This window comes from Nelumbo lutea, chromosome 1, assembly GCF_056320005.1.
Source record: "Nelumbo lutea isolate HS-2025 chromosome 1, American lotus-T2T, whole genome shotgun sequence".
Lineage (NCBI taxonomy): Eukaryota > Viridiplantae > Streptophyta > Magnoliopsida > Proteales > Nelumbonaceae > Nelumbo > Nelumbo lutea.
This window is the reverse complement of record NC_142684.1, coordinates 32,711,157-32,726,331: the sequence shown is the minus strand read 5'-3', so window position 1 is coordinate 32,726,331 and position 15,175 is coordinate 32,711,157. Positions and strand designations below refer to the sequence as shown.

The window sequence follows — 15,175 nt, the reverse complement described above, 5'->3', positions numbered from 1 at the left end:
CGCAGATTGTTTTCTTTATTTCAAGAAACTGTTTCTTGTTAAGGGCGATTGATCTGAAATTAATTTTTATTAAATCCAAAATTTATTTAGAATTGTTCTTTATTTATTTTGATTTAATGGACTGTTCGAACCTGGAGATCGCAGTGCAGATTTGGCGCAGATAGTCTACGCACCCTTTTTCTTTCTATTTATTTAATTCGGTTTGTAAATATTTTTTATTTATTTTTAGACTGAATGTATAGGATTTGATCAAGAATGTAATTAATAGAAATAGGATTTCTGTTATTTTTCTTGATTAAAGAAGAAGGAAGAAGAAGGCGGCGCTGGAGATTTGCAGTTGGAGAAATCGCTTTCTACGATTTGCAGTTTGTGAAACTGCAACCCTTGTGATTAACCTCTGTTTTGCAGGTGGTGCGAACAGTCCATAGTTTGATTTGTGATTGTTTGAAATCAAAATTATTAATTTCAGATCTTTCATGAATTAATTCTTGAATTGAAAATCAGTTTTGGATCCTCTCAGACTAGATTGGACCAAAACTGTTTTGACCGAATCTAGGGTTCGATAGGGACTGTTTTTCAGTCTGTATTTCTCACACTTGCTGTTCCAAATCTGATGTTCAATTACAGGGATTAATTCGGCCCATCTGTAAAGCCCAGTTTTAAAGGGTTAAAACTGCAAAAAGCCCATTACTGTGAGATAAGCTGTATGGGCCGAACTGCTATCTGCGATTCAGCCCATACACCTAGTAGACATTAATTGTTAATGACTTAGTTTTCAATGGGCTATTCAATGGGCTTTACAACAGTTAATTGATTGGATCAATTCCTCCTTTACATGTGATGTTTGGATGTTTGATGTGCTGCGACCATGGGCCATAAGTACTTGGCCCATGAAGACTCGTTAGTGGCTCTTGCGCACACCATGGCTGAATGCACATCATTGCCATGGTGTCCTTCAAGGTCATTAGATGACCTCTCTTTGCTTGGTGGGCCCCACAACCCTGAAAAAGGGATGCGTACGGAACCCCTAGCCGATTAAGGCCCACCAGAAATCTGACTTTATGAAAGTCAGTGGGAGCCACTCTGGTTTGACCTAAATTAAAACTAGGGCGTAATTTTGTTCCCTCCAGTAAATATGAATGCATGTGATAGGGAGACCCATATGATGGACTCTCTAAAGGCCTTCCGTCATTAGCACAATGATGGGTCCTTCAGTAATGAGGAAACGCACCATAAAATTGGGCTATCCATTTGCTGTTGGATCTATTAGAGTGTTTCATAAGATGATAGGGGCGTCATAGACCGATGTGGGAGGGGCTTCACCAGAAAATGGGAACTCTCTCACGGTACCTTGGCGTAACCTGAATATGATGGGTAAGCACTCACTGGACAGAAAGGTTTACTTGAAAATGGCTCTGAACCTTGTCTGACAGCGGCCAAAGGGAAACTCATTTGATGAGTGGATATGGTCCGTCACAGAAAGGTGGTGAGGTTATGCAGCTGAAACAGTTGGCTTCACGCACCCCATGTGATTTTCCACATTTCCAGAGATATTTCATCATCTCCGTCACTGAGAAAGGAGGGAAATCATAGAGATGAACAAATGGGAATGGAACATAGATTAAAAGCCATATCTATGTAGGTAACATGAATCAAACTAAGGTTGTGGACTAATGATTTTGCTATTTTATCAGAAAATGGCAAACGGTCAATTTGCAAAGCTTCTAGACGATAACAAGCTTAAGGGCCCAAACTATGCCGACTGGTACAGAAATCTTATGCTGGTCCTAACTTCCGAAAAGTTAGACAAGGTGGTGAAAAATCCTGCCTCGGAACGTCCGGGTGATAGGGCTTCTGAGGCCCGTAGGAGGGACTACCAAGAGTGGGAGGATAAGAACTCCCTAGCCCGCTGCTTTGTCGTTGCCTCATTAGACAACTCAATACAGAGGCAGTTCGATCAGATCGAACTAGCCAAGGACATATTGGACAGTCTAAGAACAATGTATGAAGAGCAGAACCGTTCTACTCGACAGAAGGTCCTGAAATTGTTCATGACCGCGCAGATGACCAAAGGGCAGAAAGTTCATGACCATTGTCTTTGGATGATGGGATACATTAACGAACTTGAAGCTTTTGGATCCGGGCTAGATCTTGGCACGCAAGTGGATGCCATCCTCAATTCTTTGCCCTCTTCCTTCAATGCGTTCACAATGAAATACAATATGAATAAGCTGAATGTCAGCATCCAGGAACTCAGCAATATGTTGTAGAGAGCCGAGGATCTACTCATGAAGGATGAGCCTATGGTTATGCTTGTTGAAGCTAACAAATCGGGCAAGAAAAAGAGAAAGGAAAAGAAGCCTCAGAAGAAGGCTGCCAAACCTAAGAAGTAGAAGAAGAACAAGGCATCTGATGTCTGTCACTTCTGCAAGCAGACCGGCCACTGGAAGAGGAATTGTCCTGTCTACCTGGAATCTAAGAAAGGTAACATCGAAACTTGTGTCATAGAAACTAACATGTTAGTTACTTCTGTGTTCTGGTGTGTTGACTCCGGGGCTTCAACTCATGCGTGTAACTCACTGCAGGGGTTCAAAGTTAGCAGAAGGTTGAGTGAAGGTGAAGTGACACTATTCTTGGGAACAACTGCAAGTGTTGCAGCAGCGGCAATAGGAACCGTAGAATTAGTTTTTAAAGAAGGAATACTTGTACTTAAAGATTGTCTTTATGTATAGAACTTGAGAAGAAATTTAATTTCTGTTTCAAAACTGTGTGCTGATGGATATACTGTTTATTTTAGTAATATGATTACTGTTAAATGGAATAATAAATTCATCGCATGCGGGGAACTAGAGAACGGTCTCTATGTTCTACATCCTTCTCTGGAAACTAACTTAACCGAAACTACGTCGGTCGAAAATCCCAAGAAAAGGAATCGTGATACAGTAAGTCCCACGTGCCTCTGGCATTACCGACTTGGCCATATCGGTATTGACCGAATCACAAGGCTGGTAAAGGATGGTCCTTTGGATTTTCTAACCGTAGAAAATCTTCCCACTTGTGAACCTTGCCTTCAAGGTAAGATGTCTAAGCGGCCATTTGACGGTAAGCCTGAAAGATCTGAAGGCACACTTGACCTGATACATACTGATGTATGTGGTCCCCTAAGTGTTAGGACACGGAATCAACACGTGTACTTCATCACCTTTACAGATGATTTTTTACGATATGGTTACGTGTACCTAATGAGACATAAGTCTGAATCATTTGAAAAGTTCAAAGAGTTCAGGCAGGAAGTCAAGAAACAGTTAGGGAGAGAAATTTAGGCCCTTCGATCAGATCGAGGTGGCGAGTATCTCTCTGACGAATTCAGGGACTACTTAAGGGACAATGGGATAGTGTCACAACTAGCTCCTCCTGCTACACCTCAACTCAACGGTGTTTCAGAGAGGAGGAATAGGACCTTGTTGGACATGGTCCGGTCGCTTCTCGTACGCTCACAATTACCCACATCCTTTTGGGGATACGCATTAGAGACTGCTATCTACGTGCTGAATCGGGTTCCAACCAAATCAGTTCCGAAAACTCCATATGAACTTTGGACCGAAAGGAAGCCAAGTGTAAGACACTTGAAGATTTAGGGTTGTCCTGCACACGTTAAAAGAACAAGTGCGGACAAGTTGGAATCTAAAACCAGTCGTTGCCTATTTATAGGCTACCCAAAGGATTCGGTGGGTTATCTATTCTATGATCCGAGTGAGCAGAAAGTGTTCTGTAGTCGAAACGCCCAATTCTTAGAATCCGATTACATCCTGGACACCCATCGTCAGGAAATAGTTCTTGATGAGGAGAGCTCAGGAGCAGTGGGAGATGTCCCACAAATTCCAGGTAATGACCAACCTAGAAGAACCACCCGGGTATCCAAACCACCAGTCCGATATGGTTATGACCAGGATAGTTACCTGGTGGAAACCTTGACTAGTGAAGAGGATCCCGTGACTTACGCAGAAGCTATGTTAGACATAGACTCCCAGAAGTGGGTGGAGGCCATGAGAACTGAAATGGACTCAATGGAGACCAATGGAGTCTGGACTCTAGTGGATCCGCCTTCCGGGGTAAAAGCAATTGGTTGCAAATGGATCTACAAGAGGAAGAAAGGCCCCGATGGCAGGATTGTGACCTTTAAAGCTCGTTTGGTGGCGAAAGGGTATACTCAGAAAGAAGGCATCGACTATGAGGAAACATTTTCACCCGTGGCCATGCTTAAATCCATTAGGATCCTGCTAGCTGTAGCAGCGTACCATGACTACGAGATTTGGCAAATGGATGTCAAAACCGCGTTCCTGAATGGAGATCTTAGTGAAGATATCTACATGTAGCAGCCGCAAGGCTTCATTGCTACTAGTCAGGAACACATGGTATGTAAACTTATTAGATCCATATATGGACTTAAGCAGGCTTCTAGGAGTTGGAACATCCGTTTTGATTCTGCAGTCAAAACGTTTGACTTTGAGCAGAATCCGGATGAGCCCTGTGTTTATAGGAAGTCCAGTGGGGATAAGATCACCTTTTTGGTGTTGTACGTGGACGATATCCTACTCATTGGGAATGATGTAGGAATACGGTCAAGGTATGGCTATCACAGCAGTTCTCCATGAAAGATCTTGGAGAAGCTTCATACATACTAGGTCTTCGACTCTATAGAGATAGATCGAAGCGGATAATTGGATTATCCCAGGCTGCTTATATTGACAAAATTGTCAAGAGGTACAGCATGGAGAACTCCAAGAAAGGAAACGTTCCTTTCAGGCACGGAGTCACTCTCTCCAAGAAGATGTCTCCCAAGACTTCTAAGGAGATTGAGAGCATGAGAGACGTTCCCTATGCCTCAGCCGTAGGGAGCATCATGTATGCCATGCTGTGCACTCGCCCTGACATTGCTCAGGCGGTGAGTGTGGTAAGAAGATTCCAGGCAAACCCAAGGCAGGAGCATTAGACTGCTGTGAAGAACATACTCAAATACCTTCGAAGGACAAAAGAGTTTTGTCTGGTATTCGATGGTAGTTCACTGCAAGTTCTAGGGTATACCGATGCCGATTTCCAATCGGATCCAGATGATAGAAAATCTACATCTGGGTATGTTTTCACGATAGGATCGTGTGCTGTTTGCTGGAAAAGCAGCAAACAGGGGTCCACTACAGACTCCACAACCGAGGCCGAGTACATTGCCGCAAGTGAAGCTACCAAGGAAGCCGTGTGGATGAAGAAGTTCATACATGAATTGGGAGTGATTCCATCCAATACATCTCCCATCCCGTTGTTGTGTGACAACAATGGAGCGATCGCCCAGGCTAAAGAGCCTCGGGCTCACTCGAAGTCAAAGCACATCGAGAGAAAGTACCATGTACTACAGGAGATCGTTGGTAGAGGGGACGTCCTGATTTAGAAGGTAGCATCAGCGGATAATGTGGCAGACCCATTGACTAAGCCACTAACACAGAAGGTGTTTGAGAAACACGTGGAAAGTATGGGACTCCGGCTTGTACCAGATTGGACCTAAGTGCAAGTGGGAGCTGTTAGACAGTTTTTGTATGCCCTTAGCTTCAATCTGATTTGATGTACTTTTGTTATTTAGTGGAAATAAATAAAATGCATGTTCGATTCATGTTGTTTGATTTAATTCTGTGTAAAACCCTAAAACTGGACATTTATAGAGACTCGTGTTAGTTTTAAATGTTCACAGCCGTTGGATAAGTCTGGGGAGATTTATCCTACCAAGGCTGATACTGGTGTGCCACCAAGTGTTGGGATGGCCTGTCTCAACCACCAGGGTAAGACGCGAGGCACATGCAGTATGGGATTACTTGAATCCTTGAACCGGACCAGATTTCCAGTATTGCCCTGGACCTTGGAGATAGATGGGCAAAACTAGAAAATTACACCTGACCCTTAGACTCGATTATGACACTTCACTAGGTGTTGGATCAGGCTGCCTTTGATATGCCAATCAGTGAGATCCTTAGCGGGGATCAAAACCTGGGTATGTTGGTGCAGTTTGAGAATTCATCTGAGTGGGTGATCATAGTGATAGAATCAGCCACTTTGTCGGACAAAGGGTAATGATCAGGAATGCACTCTCTCTGATGGAAACCAAACTGCCGGCAGTTGATTTCAATCGTTGGAATTTTGTTTTGCAAAATTAATATATTTATATATATATATATATATATATATATATATATATATATATATATATATATATATATGTACGGTTTCAAATTGTTTGCAAATGGTTTTAATTCCCGGGATCCATGTGAGAGGAGAGTGCGGCACTGTTCCTTGCAGCCGAGGGAGAGGTCATCTCTTGTCGGGCAGTGCTTCATCATTAAGGGCTGAGAGGTTAAGTGTAAGACCATTGAGGATAATACCTGATGGGCTAATCTTGCACCTGCCCACAGTCCCTGGGTTTTTATAAGGTGTCTTGGTCCAGGGACCACTTAATGTAAGTGTTGGGCCCATAGGGTCCATATGATGGACTCAAGGGGTTCATTGAGTTTTTCAGTGAATTCGGCTAGGCCTTGTATTAAAGGCTGGGCCGAACCCATGTGGCTGGTGTGTAGATCAATGCTTGGGTCCCACGCCATACAAAGAAGCCCAACTGGGCAGCAGATTGGAAAGTAATTAGACACTGAACACTTAATGGGCCAGAAGCCCATTTCGAGGTGGGCTGATATGATCACCCATCCTTGGGGTGAATCTGAGATTAATGTTAGTAAAATGATTGGGCCTTTAGCCTTATCCACTCTTAATCTGGTAACCTCTTGATAAGATCAGGAGTAAGCTAACTTTATCTGCAGATAGGATTAAGATTATCCCCTATCCAAATACTGATTTGGATTGGGATAACTCCTAATTAGGAGGTTTCTTAATCAAGAAGAAAGGAGGAGAAACCCTAACCAAAAAAAGGAGAGAAATACAATAGATTTCGAATCAAGAGAAATCGCAAGAAAGGTTCCTGCGAATTGAGATCAGATCTCATACTCCAGAAAAAGAAAGAATAAGCAGTTCAGCTTTTTCGCTTTTGGAGTTCTCCTCCTGCCGCCGCCATCTGTTTTTGCAAGATTAGATCTTTGCAGAAAAAGAAAGTCAAGAAATCTGTTATTGACATCAGTCTTGCAAGAAAGACTGAAAAAGATTCAGTGTTTAGTACTCCAGAGGATTCTTGTGAAGGATCCAGTGTGTAGGACGCACTCTGCTGGTTCTGTTCCATCCACAGCTGTGTCATCTTCAGCAGGAGTGGATCTTGGAGCATTCTTTGGGCGTGAACACCAACTTTGGGAGATAGTGCTTCTCCGGATCAGGTATATTCCTCCCATTTGTCTTTTGGTACAGATCTGGTTGGGTTATGGTTCAGGTAGGATCGTTGAATATTGTATTCTAAATTTAGGATATATGATTCCCAGTTGGGAGAAGGTAGAAAATTTTTGAAATTCGCCCACCCATTCCGCAACCTTTATGGCGTCCATTAGATGGATCCTCCCATTCTTTCAGGTGGGATGGCTATTGGGGTCCACTAGACGGACCATTGGAGGAGTTGCGCTTCTTTCAGCTTTGCTACGTTCCAACTCAATCAAATGTTGTCTGAGTTCCCTGATCTCCACATCCTTGTTGTCTGGTGCCGCATTCGTAGTCTTTTCCTTCTTGAGTGCTATTGGCCTATCTTTAACCGAACTGGACTCAGTGACGGAGACATGTTGCTATTGCATCCGCTTGTTGAGCCTTTCTTTCACCGGAATCTAAGCAGATCAGTTTGTTCTGCTACGACCATCGCATTCACGAGACCAGGCGGAGGAGCCCGACCTTCTTGACGTCTACTGCCTTTCTTGGTCAGACTGTGCCCTATCCTTGGTTGACTAGAGCTTTTTGGGGTCCTTAGGGTGAGGATCGGTCGCGGTAAGCGTCGGCGCAGGAGGGGGGACGGTCTGAGGAAGTTGTGTTGTAGATCCCAGTGTTTGTATCATTGCTAGGATCTGGTCGACCTTCTACTGCATCACCTGGAACTAGGTGGGGCCGATAGTGGTTTGTTGCTAGAGTTCTTGCTGAATTTTGTGATGTAGAGGACTGCGGTGAAAGCAGGATGGGGATCGGCCTATAAAGCGGTCGGATTGCGCAGAAAGAAAGTTTGAGATGACTTTTGGTGCGTATCCTACAAACAACGCCAATTGGATGCTACTCGATCCAAGGTGTTCTGAATAGAGGTCGCAGTCAGATAATCCTACCAAATAGATGAGGCCGAGGTGAAAGGATGATGCCACACTTCAAGATCTGAAACCAAGAACAGAGGTAGAGGCCCGAGTTATTCCCCGGGTAGATACTCTGACGCTCAAGTTAGTGAGAAGAATGGGTTGTCGAGTAGAGGAGTTGAGAGAATAGTGTTGGTCCAAGCAATATGGTTGCTAAGGAGTTTCAAGAATCCAATCCCTTACCTTAAGCAAGAGCTACCTTTTTATAGCCGTGGATAGACCTGTTCATGGGCCTGGTAGCCCGTCGGCCCGGCCCGGCCCCCGGACGGGCTTAACCTCAGGCCTAAAAGCCTGGCTTAACTATTTTTTGGGCCGGGCTCAGGATTTGCCAATAAAGCCCGGCCCGAGCCCGGCCCAGTCCGACATTTTATATTTCTTGTAAACCCTAAATTCCTAGCCGACTAACCCTTTTCCATTTCTCTCTTCTTTTCATCTTCTATGTTCTATCTTCTCAATTCTCCTCACTCTCACTCTCAAGAACCGGCGATGAACCTAGACACCGTTCTTAGTCTCGGAGGCAAGTTCAGCTTGCGACTTCAGCTATGTTCTATCTTCTCTCTTGCAACTTCAGCTACCATTCGCTCAGAACTAGAAAAGAAGAAACAGAAAAAGAAAGAAGAGCAGCAAAGGCGAAACAGGAAAAGAAAGAAGAGCAGCAGAGGCTTGATGAAGAAGGTGCTGCAATAGCTGAGGCAGTAGATCTGCATGTCGTTGCTGAAGATACTGACGATTCATGTGAGATTGGGCTGAAAAGGGATGAAGCGTTCAACCCTTGTGGTCATAAAACTAATAATGGCCTGTTCAAGGAAGGATGGAGAACAGGCCTTCCACATCAGGGTTTTATGAAGCCTTCCCTTGAAGGGTTGGGTTGGATGCCAGATGCCTGTGGGTTTGGATTCAAGTGGAATTATTGGGGGATGAGTGGCTGGTCGTTGTCATCTGGGGTTTTTGGAAGAGATTTCCATTCACAATCTATATTGATGAGAAAGGTTGGGCTCGATCCATGACTGAGGTATCAACAGGACTTATTGCAGCACAGTCGGTTTCATCACTTCAAATTGCAGAAGATGCACATGCAGATGCAATCGTTATAAATGGAATGTTAGGGGGTAAGTTAAAGAACTTTAGTCACAGGACTGGACTCTGTAAGGAGGTTTGATCATGATAGTTCATCAGCAACTTGTATATATTTTTCGTGAATGTACTGTTCTTATTTGTTGGATAAAAAAAATTAAGGCAAGATGTTTTAACTTTTAATTAGGTCCCCGTCTCTCTCTCTATATAATCAGACTATAATTATTGGAAAAATTAAAATAATTGAATCTATCAAATAAGTCTATAATAAACTAATTATTGGTTCTTGCTATTGCATTTTAAACAGTGAAGTTTTGGGCAATACTAAGGAGCATGTTTAATTTAGGTCGGGCTTTGGGCTTTTCATGAGGGCCGGGCTCGGGTTCGGGCTTGGGCCTGAAAAAATTCTGTAAATGAAGAGTAAAAGCCCGAGCCAAGCCCGGCCCGGTTCGGCCCATGAACAGGTCTAATCGTGGATGCTGTCCTATTCAGATGAGGCTTCCGAGGTTGTCGGGATGAAGTTATCCACCGAAGTCTTCGAGGTGAGTCCTAATCCCTAGCGGAACTGTCCTCCTTATCCATATGATGCTTCTGTCTTGATCGTGCTTATTCATCCGATGTGGTGCCGATGTGGCCGAAGTGATAAAGCAGCCACGGAGATAGCATTCCACTAATAGAAAAATATGACGAAAACATAAATTGAAATATTTTGGTTAAAACTTAGGTTATGTTTGGTTAAAATTCTACTTCAAAGAAAAAATGAAAATAAAATGATTTTATGATTAAGCTAAATCCCTTTTTCAAAGTGATTCTTACAACTACAAAATTAGAATGGATGGCCCAAAAGAGCATCCTAATATGCCTATCTTTGTCGTTCTTCAAATCGTAACAGAGAAAAGGAAAACAGGGGTAAAATCTAGATTTTGAAATCATTGTTCAAAAATAGGGGATTTCCAAATCATCAAGCGAGCGGGCCAGGCAAGGTAAAATAAAAAAGCTAAACCAGAAATCATCAGTGTGTAGTCTGCTCTTCTTTCCTCATTTGTTTCCATGGGTGAAGTGCTAGTAAATTACATTTTCTGATAGCACAGTTGTCAATCTGACATCATACAGGCCTGACCGTTTCACTTTTTTCTCTTATTTTGAATACTTTCTAGACCAATATGACGTTTCCATATTGAATTCAGGCCAACTTTAGGCTAAATCATATCCAGATTCACCTGATCCAACCCAGTTGTTTCTCACTTATCTAAAGAGAAATTGGACAATGTAAACAATAAGAAGGAATGAAGTATAGCTCAAATATTTCACTGAAAAAAATTAGCACTACTTGAGAAGGGTCTAAATCCAACAAAAGGTTAGGGTGGGGAAGAAAGCTGTAGAATCTGAAACCAAACACTGTTAATCCAATAGATGGTCTTAGTCTCTTAACTCTTCGAAGGTGGGGATGGGACAGTAGGGAAAAAACTAAGAGTAGTTGTCATATGGGACACTTGGGTGTATAGTAATTAATAAAGGATTTACTACCTGAGAGGAATGTTATTGCCTGGAATGCCATGATATCTGCATATACACAGAACAAGTGATCCAGTGAAGCCTTTGAACTTTTCCGATTGATGCTCAAGGAAATATGCTACCTAATTCAGTCACATATATATCTATGTTTACCTCTTGTGACTACCTAGGTAGCTATTGGTATGGAGAATCACTTCATGCCTCTATAATTAAACATGGTTGGGATCATCAAATTTCTGTGACCATAACCCTTACATCATTGTATGCCAAACTTGAGATATAAATTCTGCTAAACTTCTCTTTGATGATATTCCTAAGAAAAACCTCTTGTGGAATTCAATGATTTCAGGATATGTACAAAATCAGTTTTTGGATTTGGGTTTTGCTGCATTCCGCAACATGCACATCACAAGCTTGATTCCAGATGTAGTCTCCATAGTTACTATTCTTTCAGCCTGCAACAAATTAGACGACATTCATCTGGGAAAATCTGCCCATGCTTTTATCCTTCTAAATGGATTTGAATCAAATATTAATATATTAAACTCACTATTAGCTTGCTAATGTGATTGTGAACAACTTTCTTCTTCCCTTCAGTTATTCTATAAAATGGCAGTGAGGAATGCGGTTTCATGGAATACTTTAATAGCTGGGTAAGTTATTCCACAAGAGCAACATTTCTATTTGGAATACTATGATGGTTGTGCATGTCCAGAGCAAAAAAATCCCAAAATGCAGTTGCCACATTCTTTGAATTGCTTCAAATAGAAGTTGAACCTGACCATATAACAATCTTGGCCTTGATCTCAGTTTGTCTTCAATTAAGAAGTCAGAACCTCTCACAATACATAATTGCTTACATCATTTGTAAGGGTTTTGAAACATACTCATTTACAACACCCTTATAGATTTAAATTCTAGATGTGGAAACATTTTTATTGCAAGAAAGTTGTTTGATTTTTTGGCCGTGAAGGATGACATATCTTGGAGTGTAATGATCAATGCATATGGGATGTCGTATGCATGGTAATGGTGAAGCTACACTTTCTCTTTTCTCACAAACGAAGAACTCTAGAGTTGGACTTAATGACATTACTTTTGTTAGTATTTTGTCAGCTTGCAGCCATGCAGGCTTACTTGACAAAGGCCGGACTTTTCAATTATATTGAAGAACATGGCATGTAGCTAGGGGTGGAGCACTACTCTTTCTTGGATAACCTTCTTGGCCGAACAGGTCATTTGCATGAAGCATTTGGCCTTGTTAAGAATTTTCCATTTAAACCTTCTACAAGCTTGCTTGAATCTATATTGGGTGCTTGCTGATGGCAACATCAAGCTCGGTGAAGAAATTGCGGAAATGCTTTCTGAAATAGATCCAAAAAATTCCAATTCATATGTGATGCTTTCTAACATCTATGCAGCAACTGGAAGGTGGATAGATGCCTATAGGTTGAGATTTGAAATGGAAGGGAAACAATTGAGAAAACTACCGGGTTTTAGTCTTCTTGAGGCAAATTGATGTCAGGTTGAGTAGTTTATTGGGAAGCTGAGCAGAGGGTCTTAAGAATAGTTTCCTTAGGTGCCCATGTTATCTTGTTACAAAGTCTCAATTGTGGAGAAAGTACCACCCTGATTACCCAAAGAACAACAGGTGTGCATACCAGTATGATGGAGCCACCCTGATTTCCTAAGCCTTATAGAAGTAGAGTTTTCTGGCATGCCAAACAAGAAAAAACCCTTGTTTTACTTTATCTTCTTGTTGGGATTCTTAGGTTGTCATATACAAACCCAGTGCAAGTGTATTTTGTCATATTTTAATCTGATTTAATTGTAGAACATTTAGCAATTTCATTATTTTACTACTCAAAAGGAAAACATGAAGGAATATGAAATCCATCATATGGATGGCCAAACCATACCAGATGGTTGGGCGAAATTTAAAAAATTTTATTTTAGCCTTTTGGGAATCGTATTCCTTGATTTGAAAAACTACATTTTTTAAGGATCATTCTTACACCGAAAACGGACCAGATCTAAAATCAAACTACAGGGAGAAATATACCTGATACGGATTCTACAAATGTAGTTTTCAAAGTGGTAGGTCACGTCCAAACTAAATCCCAAAACCAGCCTCCACTGATAATGGCGCAGCTTGGAATGAAGTCGGTTCAACAATGCAATTTTCAACAAAACTGCAATCCAACACTTTGGATCGTACAAGGGAGGTGAGCATGAAATTTTTCTGATATTTTTTTGCAAAATCAGAAGTTAAAGCTAATCAAGATCAGTCACAAAGATGGAGAATGAATTAGGGTTTCTGGGGCAGCAAGAGTAGAGAGAATGAGCTGATAGTAGAGAGTGTAACTGGAGTAGATTCGATCTCTCTTTTCTTAAACCTTAAGGAGCATCTCTCCTAATCGAATTAGGAGGTTCCTAATCCAAATCTTTATTTGGATTTGGACTCTCTAAGTGTATAAGACTTATCTTCTTATCCTTATGGGTGCTATAAACCCTTATCCAAATCCATATTCGCCCAAGTCACATGACTACTTAAGGTGTCATGTGGCCACTTGATTAATCTTATTAATCATGGGCTTTAGGCCCATTTAGGTTCAATTTGTATGGCGTGGGACCCCAACAATGACCTTACATAAGCCCATATGGGTTCGACCCAACCTTTGTGAAAATGCCTGGCTGAATTCACTACCAAGTACAGTGAAACTTTGAGTCCATTAGTATGGGTGCTTAATGCGCCCAACATTAATAGCTAAATGATCATTGACTCCAGCCATCCTATGAAGGCCAAAGGACAATGAAATTAAGTAAGACATAGCTCATCAGGTAACTAACCCTTAATGATCTCTTACACTTAACCTCTCAGCCCATAATGATCAAACACTACCCAACAGGGAAGGACCTCTCCCCTAACTGCAAGGTACAGACTTGCACTCTCTACTCAGATGGGTCTTGGGAATTAAAACCTTTTGCAAACACTTTTTCTTAAAGCATAATATATATATATATATATTATCATATAAATATATTTTTCAAAATAAATCTCAAACACGGTTGAAATCGACTACTGGCAGTTTTGGTTTTAACCAGAGAGAGTGTAATCCTAATCATTCACTTTGTCCAACAAAGGGGCTGATCCTATCACTATGATCATCCACTCGAGTGAATTTTCAAACTGTCCCAATATACCTAGGTTTTCACCCCCAAAGGATCTCACTGATTGGCATATCAAAGATAACTCGATCCGGCACAAAGTGCAGTACTAGAATCAAGTCCAGGGGTTATGTGTAACTTTCCAGTTTTGCCCATCAATCTCTAAGGTCCATGGCATAACTAGAAAATGGTCCGGGTTCATTGTTTCAAACAAACACATACAACATGTGCTTTGGGTCTAACCCTAGCAATTGAGACAAGTTGCCCCAACTTCTTTGGCAGCACATCAGTGTCAGCCTTGGTAGGATAAACTCCCCAAGTCTATCCAATGGCTGAGAACATTCTAAAATAACACGATTATCATAAGTGTCCAGCTTTAAGGGGTAATAATACAGAAACACACCAATGATAGTATAAAACAATTATGTACTTTTATTCATTTACAATAAATGTATCTACACATCAATATAATTGGAGCTAAGGGCACAAACTGTCTAACAAAACAAAGAAAGGAAATTTAATCTACTTTCTTAATGCAGGTGATTTTCAAGACTACAAGGCTTGCTACCATTGTTAATGAGGTGTTGAGAAAAACTACTCAAGAAATGGGAACTGAATGGTGGAAGATCCTCTATGCTGTTGTTTCCAAAAAGAGCCTAATTTTCTGTTGAAACGATCGAGTGCCCCTAAAGAAGAATCCGATTTTGGGAGAAGTTCTTGTGAATCAAGTGTTTTGAGTTTTGAGAATGAACAATGAAATTTGTATTAAAGGATGCATCAATTTGAAATTAAGAAGTATTAATTTGTGATTCAAATGTATTGAATTTTCTTTTTGGTAGAAAAAATATTTTGAATGAAGAATAGACTTATTTCATTCTAATTTAGATGAATGTAGACAAAATAGGTTATTTGAAGCAATGCAGGAATAACCTAAAAAGAAATTATGGATTATATGAACAAAAAAGATTTCCACGATTGCCGCTGTAAAAAAAAAAAAAAATGCACCAGACTTGTAGTGGCAGTTGTTCGTTTTTTAGCGGAAAGGTACTTTTAGTGGCAGTTTTATATTTTTACCGATAGTCATAAAAATTGTCGCTATAACTGCTAGCGCCAGTACT

General features: G+C 41.2%; 1 long non-coding RNA gene and 1 pseudogene across 2 annotated transcripts; both read left to right on the top strand.

Annotated features, from left to right (window-relative positions):
- The first annotated feature begins 8,699 nt into the window (after positions 1-8,699).
- LOC148874197 (uncharacterized) lies at positions 8,700-14,862 on the top strand. The gene is made up of 4 exons (XR_016112792.1): positions 8,700-9,409; positions 9,867-9,916; positions 11,239-11,542; positions 14,597-14,862. It is a non-coding gene; the product is annotated as an uncharacterized LOC148874197 (long non-coding RNA).
- Positions 11,554-12,735, top strand: LOC148874198 (putative pentatricopeptide repeat-containing protein At3g23330 pseudogene; annotated as a pseudogene). Its single transcript, XR_016104839.1, has one exon. The product of XR_016104839.1 is annotated as a putative pentatricopeptide repeat-containing protein At3g23330 pseudogene (transcript).
- Positions 14,863-15,175: the final 313 nt, after the last annotated feature.